Source organism: Vidua chalybeata, chromosome 3, assembly GCF_026979565.1.
Source record: "Vidua chalybeata isolate OUT-0048 chromosome 3, bVidCha1 merged haplotype, whole genome shotgun sequence".
NCBI lineage: Eukaryota > Metazoa > Chordata > Aves > Passeriformes > Viduidae > Vidua > Vidua chalybeata.
The window spans coordinates 55,324,222-55,340,626 of record NC_071532.1 but is presented as its reverse complement, the minus strand read 5'-3'; the positions used below and the strand labels follow the sequence as shown (position 1 = coordinate 55,340,626).

At 37.1% G+C, this 16,405-nt stretch overlaps 1 protein-coding gene across 1 annotated transcript in view; it reads right to left on the bottom strand.

Annotated features, from left to right (window-relative positions):
* SYNE1 (spectrin repeat containing nuclear envelope protein 1) overlaps nt 1-16,405 on the bottom strand; it is a 279,857-nt gene that overhangs the window by 239,591 nt on the left and 23,861 nt on the right. The window lies entirely within an intron of this gene.

Sequence of the window (16,405 nt, the reverse complement as noted above, 5' to 3'; positions counted from 1 at the left end):
TACTGATAACAAATATATTCTTAACTTGCCAGAAATAACTCTGTATTTTATTGAGACAGTCAATTTTGCCTCTAAATACGCATAAGAAATACTTCTTATTAATGCTCTGATATCCGACTATTTGAAGAGTTTCATAGCAAAGTTCAAGTCTTAATAAGCTAATGACCAGAAAGACACAATTTAAAATCTAAATGTCAAGATAAATTTGAGTTTTAAATCCATACTATACTTACTCAAGGTCTGAGCACCTAGAACTTCTCTATACTTTTTAACTAGAACCCACATCTCCCACAGCCAAGCTGCTTTTATGTAGAAAGTCAGCTAGGGACTTAGAAAAAAATACTTCTTATCATATGTATTTGAAAATGTTTAGAATGTTGAATTAAAGATTTGAAATTGCATTATCAAACTTATTTGTCCCCTGGGAGCTCCTGCCAGGAAGGAGCCATTAGCTAGTTCAGGCATTTTCTACGTCACTAGTTACAAGTCCCTTAGTTCTGTCTTGAAGTACCAAACTTGTCTGGTTTATAGTGAATTTCCCTGACTGTCAGATCATCCCTGTGGGACAGCTGCCAGATGCACAGATAAAAATAGCTCCTGAATCAGCTCCTCCAGCTTCAGCAGCAAGGGTCACAGCAGTGGAGGGAAGAGCATTGCAGCATTATAACCAATCCACCAAGTCCTGCCCCTTTCTTGTGGGCAGTCAGTTTTGACACATGGAATAATTTCACAGCAGAAGTATTCAAGTATTTACGACAGAGATTTTTCTTTCAAAAATAGGAGAAAATATCTATTTCATGGAAAAAAAAAAATCATGTTATTACCATCATCAGTTCTGAATGAACACCTTCATTTCCCAACAGAAAATTCAAATAAATACAATTGCTCTTTGATATTTACTTTTCATATGAATATGCACATATCCCAAAACCTACAGATAGACTATCTAATTTTAGCTCCTGCATTTGCTAGTGACTTGGGCAGCACTGAACAGCATTTTTCCTATTCCACATCTGTAAAATTAAAATGGAATATTCCTTAGCACCCACTAAAGTTCTGGAATAGGGAAGTACAAAGCTTGTTGCATTCCTAGCAATAAACTCCCTAATTTACACTCATGTAATGCTGCTTCACAATTAGGGTACATAGGGATAGAAATCACCACACAAAATTCATAGGTCAAAATGTTATCTTTAGTTGGTCACTGGCCATATACAAGCTCCCAAAAATATCTGTGCATTATAATTCACAAATATTTCTTTTATATATAAATACCATCTCACATATAAGAAATACAAGAGAAAAAAAGATACCTACACTCACCAGCATCTATTGCTAGATTATCACACTTTATGCCTAAGAAAATAATTCTGCATTCTATAGTTTCCTTTGATATCATTGGGTAGGCAGGATTACATAAGTTTTTTAAAATTTATTACATACTCAGAATCTACTTGTTGCACTCATGGGCAAGTTATGAAAAATATCACTAAGATACTTCATCATGCTTCATTCCACACTGACTATTTTTTGCAGGGATGTGTCTTGACTTTGTATGTGACAATTGTTTCTACATTCTGAAAAACAGACTTCTCACTGCATGGTTCCTAACCATGAACAAGCTTTCCTTTTGACACACAGTAAATGTCAGCTGTGCTCTGCAATTACCTATAAAGGTAGCCAAATTAATTTCCATGGAAGTACTTGCACACTTCTATTGGGTTGTGTGTGAATACATGTAGGGATAGAGATCAAGCACACAGAGAATTAATCCAGTTCTGCCTTAATTCACACTTCTGCAACTCAAAAAACTCCCCAGCAATCCTGACACAAAAAGACACGCCAAAAGAAATAAACCAAGCCTTCAGAAGTTAAACTTCTCATCAATGAAATGAGAGAAAATTATTCCATAATTTGTGGTTCCAGTGCATCTTGGTGATTTAAGAAACAGCCTTCTGACAAAAACTGGAAATCAGACAACCAGCTTCCAGCTTCTAAAGAGACACTTTATAAGCAGAAGACACACAGAGTTTCAGTCATACCAACAAACAGCAGAAACAGCCCTTCTAAATAAGCTGCTTCAAGGGAAATTATGTGAGCAATATATTCTTTATGAGCCCAACTGGAACTACTAAATAAAGTTTCCTTGGTTCTGCCATTTGTTTTGTATAGGCTTAAAAGGAACAGATTTTACTACTGTAAAATCTATGTCTCAACATAACACAAGCAGTGCATTGATTTTTAAAATTCCATTGTAAATATGCTTTTTTTCAATTTACCTGGAAGCAACTGTGTTATTTTCATTGATTAAATTCTCTGCACAGGTACTGTTTATCCCACTGTTCACCCACAAAACCTGTGTGCCACACAGCTCCTTACCCTCTCCACTCGCAAGGACTGTCAGCTCCATATTTGCATCACTTACCCTGCTGGCACTGAAAGAATTCAGGAAGCATGTTCAATGACAGGACATTTCTGCCACCAGCACCTTTATAGTGAGCCATAGGCACTGCTGCTGCTCTTGCTGCTGCTGCTGTTGCTGCTGCTGCTGCTGCTGCTGCTGTGGATGCTGGTACAGATTCAACCCCTCTCTCATGTGCAGCGTTTCTTTAGGATACAGCCAGAAGTAATTTTTCAACAGTGATCCAATTTCTTTCCCTTACTGGAAATGCAGACCTCTTATAAAAATCCCTCCACCATCTCTTATCTGAGAATTCACATGAAGCCAAACCTTAAAAGCATCCTTATATGTTCTTGCAGAGATGCAACAGCCAGACAAAGCCAGCTGTATTGGAAGCAGCAGTTCTGCTGGTTTCACTGCCATCATCCTTCTCCACTGTTTTTCTGTGGAAAGATTTTATTATCCCAGCAGCAGCCAATCAGCTAGCAGAAATCTCTGATGTCAAGAGCTTGAATAATTCATCCAGGGACCACAACAACCCAGCTACACTGCTGATATCCTAAAGCAAAAAGATGTGTGCAAAAATTGATGCAGCTTTGTCACAGTGCTTTTTTAACAACATAGTGCTCATTAAGTAAAAATGGTTGAATGGCACAGATCTTCTTCCCTAGGTTGTCACACATATAAAGGAAAACAGCTTTTAAAAACAACCACTTGGGTTCACTGCATACTCTCGTGAGACAGGGATGTCCTTCAGCTTTGCAACTGGAAGTGGAAGAAATAGCAAGCAATGAATTTGAATAGATATGTAGGCCACTTAGCTTTGAATAATGTATTTGATCTGTTGTACAAGGGCCATGAAACATATGTAAGGATGCTAAGAATTTTTGGAGTGTTCCTAGATCAGCCTGAAACATACTCAAATTTCTGATAATATGCAGTACTTTCAATTTCATTAAGTCAGAGCACTAGAGCACTTGAACAGATATTTTTTCCTCTGGTAAAATGAAGGCAGATATGAAATATCTTTTGTGGAGATTCATATGTTATTCCCCTACAGGGGCCAACAGAGTAATACACACTATTGAAAGGAGAATAAAAAGGCTCACTTTTATTATGCCATTATTATAAATGTAACATTATAAAGGTCAAAGTCAAATTACTGTTTCTGTAAAACACAAGGACTCTGACAGTATGATTCTGCATCTGTAAGAACTGTTGCAAGGCAGATATGTTCAATCAAGTATCTTCTTTTAACTGGCAGGAAATATCTTCATATTTTTACAAACCCTTTCTCTACTACAGTGTCACCAACAAACTGCTTTTCTACACAAATTTTTTGATTAGGCAAAAAAAGACAAATGTAATTGGATATATTTACTTTAAAACATTTACAACAAATTATTTGGATCAATGAACACAACCACCTATGCATCTTCAGACAGTTATGAAGATGCTGATGGAATGTTCATCATGCATACTTTCTCTAATGTCCGCTATCCTGCTGACAGGTGTGTACTGTGCAGCAGCAGATGGCACATCAAGCACCTGGTGCTTGGGGATGGGACAGTGCAGAGTGGCAATACTGGGTTCTGCTTCAAGGCAACACAAGAAGGAGGCTCATGCACAGAGTCACAACAGAGTCAAGTTCACACATATCTAATAAAAGCATCTTGATTAAGTCTCACTGACTGAAAAATATGAAGATTCTTTTTGTTTCTTGCTTTAGTGAAAATCAAGTCCCTGACAGCTCCTCATTTTCAGTATCCTTTTTTGTTTTCTTTGGTTTCAATAGCTCTGCGCTAAAAACACCAAAGAGCTTTTTTGTCTTATTTTGTTTTCCTGGTTTATGACATACTGCTAAATCAACCTGGAAGTACAGAAAAGTGTCCCAAAACAGCTGCAATGTTTCAATGTCACATGAAAACACAGCATAGAATGCAGTGGAGAGCACCTCAGTGGAAAATTTTGTTTGATTAGCAGTATGGCATACATTCTCTAAAGCTTTCAATAAATTATGTTATATAACAATTCCTATCTTCATTAAGGACAGTTTTAATTTAAAGCAGCTGTAGAGAATCTTGCAGAGTGAAAGCAATATTGTGGGGACACTGCTTATGAAAAGGAGCAATATTTTAAGCTACATCATTTAATCAACACTTCCATAAACAGGTGGATTACCCCAATTAGAGATATTGCACAGGGGCAAAGCAAATTCATTTCTTGTCCTTTAAATCACTAGTTGATGTTTTTTATGGGACAATGCTAGGAAAGTTTTGGTTTTTTAAAAAACCCCAACAAACAAATTAAATTTGGTGGTAGCTCTAAAGTATATATTTGTTCTAAGTTTCTAGCTTTAATAGTAACTCTATAGAGTTTTGCATAAAAGAAAGGATGAAAGCAAAGAGAGAAAAATTGTTTTCAGCAGCCATTGCTACTCAGTTGACAAGACTTAGCAGTATTGATATAAAGAATGGGAATATATTTTTTAATTCCTCATGCATTTATCCAATTTTTATATTTTAAGGTAAAAGCATTTGTCAAAGTGTAGCTTTCAGATATGTGCTTCTACTGAATGTAGATGGTGAAATGATCAGAGATGGTGAGGTAACAGACTGTGACCATTTATCTAAATTTCCAAGATTTGGGATCTAGGCCTACACATCACTCATAGCCTACTCCACCACTGAGCACCAGTCTGCTCCCCACCAGTTTCTGCAGAAAGGAAATCCATGCACAAGGGAAGGGAACCAGTCATCCTTGGCCAAACCCCTGCTGGAGAAAATTATGGGGATCAGCTTTCTGGGGTTTGCACAATGTACAGATAACCTCAGTACAGTCCTTTGAGAGCCAAAGGTTTTATGTCATTTGGAAGAGTGGAAACAGAGAAAACCCACTCACACAGTGGTGGAATAATTACAGGAAACTGAAGTATGGAGAAGCAGGCTCACATCTGCAGCAGCACTGCCTGCTGTGTCACATGCTGCTGCACAGCAACTGGCACACAGCTGAGGACTTTCTGCTCTTACTGTCTGAAACGTATTTACAAAATATGTATTTTAAATTTAAGAAATTCTTATTGATTTCCTGCACTTCTAAGAGACAGAGTGTGTCTATCTAGCCACCACTTAGAAAGATACAAAGAATTATTCCATTTATCAGCCAAAGAAGGTTGCATTTTGAAAAAGCATCAGGTTAGAATAAAGTACAAACTGAACAAATCAATGTGTCTTCTTTTGTTCTCAGTCAATTTATTGCAAGCACAATCAGCAAACAGGCTCTTTGGATGCACATGTTGTGGACTGTGCAAGCAGATGAAATTTTTGAAATCTGGGAAATGAAAAATTTAGCCAGGACCAGAGAGTATGTGCTTTAACTCAGGCTGTTGGCTGCCCTTAGACTGTCACAGCATATGTTTACACTGTGGGACTTGGGAGACTTCCAGTCCTTAAATCCAAGGTAAGGCCCTGTTGTGGCCATATTCTCATGAGCGCATCAGATGCTCCTGAGCCATCCAGACTCACATTATCCCCCACTTTTCTGTGCTCTGGTTTTCACAGGAAGGAACAGAGCACAGTGCAGTGATTTAGTCTTGATTCTTAGAAGCCAGGACATGGTCTGGGCATGACTGCACTGCCCCTAACTGCTCTTCGCTTTGGTCAGAAAGAAATGAGAACCACATGTGTTCTGCAGTGGATTGGAAGATGTGTCCAAAATATCTTTTTTTTTTTTTTTGACTATGTGCATCTTTCCCATTTCCAGTCCTTGCAGCATACTTGCTCCTATTCTGTGTTTTGAGTGACTAAAAATAAAACAAACTGAAATTAAATTGCTATGCACCATATTTTGCCTGAATGGACTGCATTTTGTTCTTCCACACATGTAGAAGCAGAATGCATTCATAACTAATCAATTAATGTATTTGCATTTTATGTTTACTGTGTACAGCAGCCTGCAGCACTATTATTTTCATCTCCACTGACTGCTGTCTTAATCTCCATGTAATGTAAACATATCACTCACATATGACTCACTTGCATAGTATCCACACTCAAACAAATACAGTCAGAAATTAAAACACCACCATTTAGAAAACCATTGTAGGCACACTTAATTACTTTTTAAAAGCAGCACCCTGGAGAAGATTTTAGCTAAAATCAGGATACCCAGCATTTGAGTTAATCATGTGCAATGGTTTCAGCTCAGTCTGAAGGATTCAGATTTGCTACTCTGTAGGTGTCTGTTTATTCACCCATTTGGCACAGGGGACAGTGAAATTAAGTGTTTACACACACATATCTTTTCCTCCACCAATAGATAAGGTGAAAACAGCCTGATATAACTGATCAGACTCAAGTTGCCATTTTTCTTATAATTACTTATTTTCCTTAAATATATACTTAAAGGGATGGTATGGACACTGACAAATCAGATAGAAATCTAGAAAATCCAGTGAATTTCATTAATAAGAATAACTATCCTATGTAGCACTCCTATTTCAATAATTCATGCTAATAAGTAAGCACACCAGTTTAAAAATTAATTTTTCCTTCAGACTTTAGTATTTAAAGACACTGACAAGAAATCATCCTTTTGTCTATAAACTACCTACTACAATAGTATCTGCAATGACCATAATTAAAAAAAAAAAAAAGTCCTAAACAAATATTTTGGGGGTTTTGCTACAGCCCATTGCATGATGCCATTTACACGTTCTGCAGCCATTATTTCTATTGACATGAAAACCTTTTGTGCACCTTTGTGTGTTGTTGGCCCACTCCCTTAGAGCTTTTAAAAAAGTCAAATTTTAAGAAAATAACATGCCACATTTAAAAGAAGTCTAATTTTTAGCAGAAGTCTTAAAGACAAGCAGTATTCACATCAAATCATTTAAACAAAATAATTTAAAGAATACTTTTTAAAATGCTGATTATAGATCTATAGGTAATCTAGATCAGTACCAGTATGTCTACAGGTACCTTTATTAGTTAGGGCTTCAAGCAGTCATTCTGCAGTCAAGAAAGATACTTAAAAAAGAGTTATACAGAAATAACTATGAGATCAGTTTGAAGGTAGCAGATCTCTGAAAATTGAAAGCATGGGATATGATTCAACTTTTACACACTCTATGGTGCTTACGCGAACTGCTAAAACAATGGAGAGTCTTGCTTTCTTGAAGCCAATCTTGTCAGGTAGGCAAATTACTGGAACAGTCACCACTGATTTGCAGTAGATTTGCTAATATTGTTTGACATTAATAGGACTCCTCATAACATTATGCACTACAACCTTTGCGAGAGACTTTGTGCAAAACTGTCAGAACTGAACTGGAATTTGAATGTTTAATGTTTCTCTGTCATAAGACACAGAAACGTAAATGCACTGCAGCAAATGCGCTGCTTGGAGCAAATTTCTACTACAGTAGTAAAATGATCATTTTTCTATGTCTAAGTGAATTCATTAGCCTAAAAAGAGTGGGAAAAACCTTGATTTGGATACGGAAAAGCTCAGAATCTACTGAAATAAAACTAATGGAGATAAACTGGGCACACACTGTCCAATGGATTAAACCAGGATATAAAGGTCTTTTACAATAGTGGCATTTTTAGTGTGTTGTTCATGAATTCAGAATATTCACCAATAATTATATTAAATATTTATATTTGTTTATAGTAACAAATCTTGTAATAACTCTAACATGAATAAAAGAGACTAGAGCAAAACAACAGAACAGCTCAAAATCAGTAAAAACATAGACATGGTAGAAAGGATTAAAGCAATACTAAATTTTGTGGCACCAAATAATATATCCTGCTATGCTGTAAAATGAAAAACAGCACACCACACAGAAAGGAAGCAAGCTGTCCAACAAACACCAGGCAGCATTTTGAGATGCTAACTATCCAAAAGTGAGGGATTCTCAAAGAAATCAAATTGGGCAATGTCTTGAACAGAAATAGACTTCCCTAAAAATGATAGTTACTTTTGAGATCAACATTCTTGTAGTCTCTGTGCTGTCTGTCCTACATGAACATCTTGGAAAAATGCACGACTTGACATTTCTGACAGAGTCCATTCACAACCAGTGAATTCTTTTCATGAAAGCTGCATAGGATCAACCATTTTGAAGTTCAGCCACTTTTATTCTCAAGTTAACTAAGCAAATAGCCCACTGAGAACATCAAATGGACTAAATATTCAATGAGCCTTCAAAGTGATAAGAATCATACATCTGTCTATGGTGTTCAGTTCAGCCAGCCAAAGGTAAAATAGGCTGCTAAAACTTCAAGGCAGACTGGTGAGCTACAAAGTGCAATTCTATTAGGATTTGTTCCAGTAAAAACTTCATTCCTATAGACAACTCTATTATGGTAACTAAGTGCTATCTAGGCCTGGAAGACTGTGTAATTGCTCAAGCAGGGAAAGATAAAGAAAGCTAGTAAAGAAACTACCTGATAAAGTGCTACAGACAGTGAAGAACTACAAACAAGCTTATGACTTAGGGCAAACAATGCTTTAAAAAGTCAGTGGAAATAAAAGGACTTCTTGTCAATCCATCTACAAGCTATTTGTGATGCAAACAGTCTTAATTTTAGCTTGGCTGCTCCTTTGCTTTTTTCTTAATAAATGAATGAATAAGCAGGACCTTCAGAGTTACACATTTGACAAGAGTTCTGGATATCCCTGAAAAAAATCTATCCTAATTTGTCCAAATTATAAGCCTTTTCAAATTCTCACATACACTTGAATTTTTGCACTTAGACTCTCCAACTATCCACCTTAATAACCTTGATGAAAGACTAAGCAGACTGTTCCCACAAAGAGTGGCTGAACATGCTTCAGCTTGGGGAATACAGGGGGGAAAAAATCAAATAATCAAATTTTTACTGCTCATAACTGCTTCAGCTTCAAATAATATTATAGAGAAGCTGCAAGCTCAACATCTATCCTCACTTTCCCTCTCATCCCCATGATGGCAGCTGGAAGTAGCTCTCTGTTTCAGGACAGGGAAAGGACAAAATCTGGGTTAAAGGGAGGAATATAAGGAGGAAAGAAGAAATGTGAATTATCCAGACAGCATGCACCCAGAAGGTGGGAAAAACCTCTGACTGGCATCTGGAAAAGTGAAAGAAACAGGCAGAATCTGCTTGTGCTGTCCTGGGGTGCATGACAGTATTGTCACTGCCAGGACAACTCAGAAGTTACATCCATTTCTAGTTGGTTACATTGTGGTTCCAGTTGTAACCACATCCCTACAAACTTCAATTTCTCCTCTTCTACACGTGCGATAAGACCAGTCTTTAATTACATAACCAAACAGGTTTTAAGTACATGCTTCCTAGCATTTTTTGAGCATGAAGGGAAAATTGTCAATTAATAAATTGTGGGGGTTTATTTTTTATTGTTTACAATAATGTTGCTCTCCCTGTCAGACCTAATCATTAAGCATGTGACTTTGCAACTCTTGCATCATTTCTGTAACTATTTCTTCTCTTTGTTATGAAAATACTATGACAAATAATGGGAGGGAGGGGCATAATAAGTTCACAAAAAAAAAAAAAAAACCTATAAAAAATACTTGAAGTCAAATATTTTGAAGAGAAAAATGTAAAAAAAAACCCATGTCTACAATTTGATTGAAGGCAATTCAATCTCTGAAACCAAGTCTTAGGAATTATGGTCTTCATCATACATAGAAATCCAAATCTTTTCTCTGAATATCATTCCATCCCAAAGTCCTAGGATATAGCTCATAATCAACAACCATGCATATTCATGTACAAGTTTCAGCCATTCATATACTACACCAGTCTGCTCAATGGAATTGCATTGATCTGAATAGAATGACTCTGGCAAAAAAATATGGGACATTATTCAAACTAAAATGTACATGTCTAGGCATTGGTTAGTATTTTTAATTGTGATCTGACATTCTTCTGTGAAACACCACAGCAAGCAAGTAAGAGTAGAACAAAACAGTGCTGTCTCAACTGTGTTTGCCTTCAACAGTCCCTTCCACAGCAGCAAATCACAGACACCCTTCTGCAAGTAACAGAATTTTTGTAGTGATTATATTACTTAAAAGGACAAAAAGCAAAACTGGGCCATTGTGTTAAAATAATGAAGTCCCCGAATTTGTTGAGGGGCAGCGAGAGTAGAGTCCATGCCCTGGAAGAGGGAAAGCAGCCTTCTGGCCACCTATGTCCTTGCCCACTAAACAGAAATTGAGCTTCAAAGTCCAGTGGAGAATTGGAAAGAAGGGGGCTGCAATGAAGGGAAAGGCAATTGTGGTCTGCAAGCAAGTAATTGCTCTCATCCCTAATAGCCAGGGGCAAGTGAGACTTAACCTCAAGCATTTATGATACTTTGTGCCTACCCTTTAGACAGAAGTGAGATGCTAACTTTGCTTTTGGACAATTTTTTTTTTTGAAAGGTCTGCTAGGCTCTTATACTCTTATATCTGTTTCTTTTTATTTTTTTTTTTCTTGGTAGCAAAAATTGTTTTGTTTATAATTAATTTAAACATAACCAGGATCTTATTCATCATTCCTGCCCTAATACTGTAACATGGAAACTAATGAGAATTTTGCCAGTGAAAGAAACAAGCATTTATCTCTGAGATTATGCTTCAGATGGTCATTATTTCTCATCTGAAATACAGACGTACAGTTTTTTCATTCATTCTATAGCATACATATTTGTAAGGAGGAAATATTTCCTTGGCACACAAAACATTTTGCTCTTACTGGGTTCTGCTGAATAAACTGCTGCACTTAGCACCTCCTAGCAAATTTTTTTTCCAGAAGCAATATTTTTGCAAGAAGCCTGAAAATAATAAGATGTAGTGGGTTCATCAAGTCTACAACTGATCACAGGAAGAATTTATTTATGTTCCCCTGTGGGAACACCATTCTAATTAAACTGACTGGATCATGATTTTGACAGATATATTCTGCTGTATAAGAAAAAGCAGAAAAAGGTATTTCCTCACAATTTTGCATGTACTGGACATCCAAAAATAGATTAAAATGGTATGAGAAAGAAGAGGTGACAAGTATATTCAGAGAAGGGTGTTCACTAAACAAAACAGAACCAAAACACCAACAACCATCAAAACAATAAAGATACATTTGAAAAAATTCATAAAGACAGTGATATCTCAAATTTGCCCAGGAACCATGCTGTGACTAAATTCTGTTCACATTTAATATATTTCTTGTCAAACTCAGCAGTTCTTATTTATATTTTTAATCAAAAGTTTTCAGGGCTTCAACACAGCTTTTATATAAGTGGATGACTGCCGACCATCTCCAGGGACATCTGAACCACAGTGAAAGGAATCCCCAGTCCAGTGAAAGAACAGGCTAATCATAGTGCCAGAACTCACTTGGAGTTTTTATTAAAAATTCCAACACTATGTCACTAGCACACAGGTAGGTAGCAAAAAGCAATGTGATTATTTCGCACAGAGAACCTTATGTGAACAGAATCCATGCCATGCATCACTTGTCCTGTAAGGAGAAGCTAAGGCGTGGGGTCTGGTTCAGGCTGGAGCAGAAATGGCTTCAGGAGGACCTATCTGCAGCCCTCTAACAGCTATAGGGAAGTTAACCAGAAGATGGAGCTGGGTTCTTCAGCAACATGGTTGGAAGACGAAGGACGATGGGCAGAAGCCGAAACAAGAAATGTCTCAGGAATGGGAATGTCTTCTTGCTCAGAGGACTATAGGACAGTGGATCAAGTCACCTGTAATCTCTGAATATGGAGATAAAATCCTGAAAACCTGGTCTGAGCTGGTTCCAGATGGCCAAGCTGGAAGTTGGAAAACAGACCTCCTTCCAACCTGAATGTTCCTATCAGCCTATGAAACATATCCTCCTGACAAAGATGTAACGAAAATCACACTCTGCAAATAACTAATTAGAGTAAAACCCAGAGAAGTTCATTCATTATATCAGATAGCTACAATAACTGGAAAAACACATATAAACATGTTGCTTTTCAGGAGACTTACTCATCCCATACTGGCATAAGCAGTTAGGAGATTGCTCACTCATCCATACTGCAAAACAGAGTACTCACAACTGCAGACATTTAGAGAGTTTCTGTTGAGAGTGATATTTATTGAATCTCAGAAGTTAGAAATTTCTCAGGTCCATCTAATTTTCTCATAGCATAAAGCTCCAAAATAGTCTTATTTAATACTTCCCACTGCCAAGAATTTTAGTGCTTGATCTTCAGCCCTTGAACAGATAAACCTGGTAGGTACATTCCAGAGTTCACAAAATTTCACTGATAGTAGTAAGGGAAGTCACAAGAATATTGGTCTCAAACAGCACCTGTAAGATAGAAGCTTTTTGATTTGCCACAAATTATTAGGAAAAACCCCTTTGTCTTAATCCAGTCCATAATCAATGAAAACATACAATATGAATACACTTTCAAATACAAAAAACCTCACTTCCTTCAGCTCATTCACACCTCACACCAGAGAGTGAACTTCAGGAGAAGCTCTGCAAGCTGAACATGCATTTTATAAGATTTTGTCTGTATTTATTCCAGTTGCCCTGACACAACTCCTCTGCAGAACAGGAAGGCATAGAATATACAGGGCTAAATAGGAAGAAACTCCCTAAGACAACTTCTAGACTCTAAATTAATTTTATTCTTCTAGAATAGTATGAAAGCAGGTTCCCTTAAACCAATAGTGTAATCCAAAGATGAAGTCAAATCAATGCTGACATAGTTTGTGCTTGTTTGGTTTTTTTCCAAACATCTTTCTAATATTCATGCTGGGCAAGTATGTGCTGATTGCTATCAATGGCAGTGATGAGGCAGCTCATTACAAATGCAGCAGACACTGGCAATCGATATGGTAACATATTCCAATAGGCACAACCTGCTATTTGTATCCTCAGAAACAGAAACAGTAACCTCATGAACTCACAGAATACTGTAGGCAGGAAGTCTTCATGTTGTAGGATTTCCATTATTTCAGGATACCTTCAATTTACTTACAAATTTTACTGCAGACTCCCAACTTTCTTCTCTTTACTTCACTCTCAGTAGAAGCAACAAAAAGCATTTATTACTGTGTAATATCATATATCACTTAGCATGAAAAATATGATTACTGAATCACAAAAAAATCCATATTTTGTGAGAAGCATGAATCTTCTATGAAATAACCAGAAATATTCAATAAAGTAAAAGTGATGATAAATGCACTGAAACTAATTTCCATATTTACTTTATTAAATAGCCATCATTTACTTTTAAATTAAAGGATTAAATACTAGCCTTCAGTTAGCACCATAAAATCCCCCCTATTTTATACATATTACAGAAACATAGGGTAAAAACAGCTAAGTAAAACTTAGTTAAAGCAATTCTTGTGAAAACATCTTGGTTTGTAGTTATAGGCTCTTTTTCATTGTATCTAGGTATATGTTTCTTCCTTTTGTTTTGACTACCATAGTATGAAAAAGAGAAAAAAAAAAGTTGTAAATCTAACCCATATATTGTGCTTGTTTGGTACAACTATTGCTTTATTCAGTACATTTAGTATGTATGTCTTCCTTTTCTGTGGCACTGTTTCATGACATACCTGAGAGTACCTTCTAGAAAGCTTAAAAGCTCATGACCTGATTGGGATTTCAGACTGAGTCATTCCACTGACATCATCAGGGCTTCATAAGAATAAATCAGAGTATCATGAGAACCACAGTGAGATGAGCATATTGGGGTCTACAGACCACACAGATTTATACTTCCCCATTCTTAATCAGGCGTTTCCATTTTGATCCCCTGGGATGTATCTATTGTATTCTTCAAATAGTAAAAAAAAATATCATGAGAACCCACACAGTATCTACATTTCAGAGTCATAAATAAAAACTCTGAGGACTCCTAAGAACACTTGTCCATTTTCTCTAAAGGTAATCAAATACCAAACAGCAGAATGTGAGGACTGTGCTCAAATCTGTGATCAGATTATGAGGATAATGATGATGAACCTAGTGAAAGGTTTTAACTGCAGGTCATCAAAAATCACACTCTAAAGTAACTCCTTATTATAAGTTTCAAATTCACTTTTCAAAGCACAACAAGATCTGGGGTTTAGGCAAAGTATCTTAGCAGCTAGGGTACATTACAGTAACACTGCCTGCCCAACCTGAAGTTCAGATCCTGTACGAAGTCAGAGCAGCAACTGTGGCTTCCAAAGATTCCCGTCCCTTCTGCTCCTACAGCAGTCGCCACTATCCTGACTCCACAGGGGAAGTAGCAGCTCCCGCTTGGGTTTTCAGGGCCCTGGCACAGGCAAAGGCAGCAGCACAGTGGTGACCTTGTTCCTGTACAGCAAAGTGCTGCCTTTATTTTATGTATGCCAACTGCACTCCATTAAATGCACAACATTCTCAAGAGGTGTTAAAAAAAGTTTGTATCTGCTAGTGCAGAAGGATGCAATGAAAACAGAAAGGGCAGTACAAAAGCTGAAATTCATATCCTGTTAGAAACAGAGCTACATGACCATATGCTGTAACTGAGAAGCAACTGTGGTGCTGGCTCATGAACACAACAAGTGACCCTAATTACAACACCAGTAGGTATTTCCTACCAGGCTGCAGCAACTGATAGAATTCATTCTAAACTGAACCTTGCAAAACAGGAGCAACATTTGCCTCTTACTCTCCTTGTGAAAATAAAGGGAGAAATAGCTGATACTTCTCTGTTAACATTTATTCAAACAAAAGAAAAAGTAATTTGTCCAGCTCCTCTGCTGGTTTGGGTAAGAATGTGTACCTGGCCTATCAATCAACTCCAGTGAAGATTACAAATTGGTTTCTTTCAGGTAAAAAAGCAAAGTCTGTGCCCTAAGAGGTCAGATGCCCATTCTTCTTTGTGTATGTTCACCAAAGAAAAGGCCACTTAGAATTGATAAAGAAATATCTAAATAAGGTCCAAAAAAAAAAAAAAATTGCTTGTGCTTATTCATACTATGTAGCACTATCAGTAGGTTCTGCTGATTTCCATTCAATTATTGTTTTTGCCAAGAAAAACAAGATAAACAATTACTATAGCACTTAAATATTACTAATGAGCATGAAAGCATGTCCCAGGAAAAAGTCCCATTAACAAAGAAATGTATTACTGAGTGAATGTCTACCACCTTTAAACTTTGCTACTTGTTTTTTTATTATCACTGTCGTTTCTAGCTGGTGAAACAGATCCTTCACTCCTGAAGGGAAACTGTACTCCAGACAAATCACATACGTGAAGAAATTACTTTAAGTGACCTCTAGTAAATTCTCCTAGAAGCAACAAATTTGCAGCACAGGGGCTGAGCATGGGGTCGGAGCTCAGGCATAACATCCTAGAGAGTACAACAAGGTGAGAGTGGCTGGACTTGGCAGCAGAGCTGCAAAAAGGAGCAGGCATTGGGGGAAAGTGGGAGCTGGCCCCAAGAGGTATTAAACACAGTCAGCCTCTTCCAGGGACGTCTGAGAAGCAGCACCTGGATTCCTTCCCACCAGTTCAAAGCTCTGTTTCCCACCATGCTTACAAAAAAACTCTTCCTGTATTGATTTGGGTACGATTTTCTCATTATGACAATGTCTGCATTTAAAGACTGCACCTCTTAATTTTGAATTATTCCCCTAGTCTGGGAAAGCAATACTTTGTATCTGTGACAGAGCAGAAAAATTAAATGCTATCTGGTTGACAAACAAGCCCAAACAAGTCTGCCACAGCATACAGAGCTGAAATACATCACTCAGCTGCTTAATGGGACATAATGGTCACTGCGTTACAACAAACTGTTTAATGTTTTTCAGCTCACTTTGCTTTTACATCCTTGGCAATGATGTTTGACTATGATATTCTTTCATACCAGGAAACTAGAAAAACTGTAACAGAAATGCTTACGTGCTACAACCTAGTATCTTGATCTATGCCTCAAAAACTGATAGCTGCATACCACATTATTTTCTAATTGTTTTGACA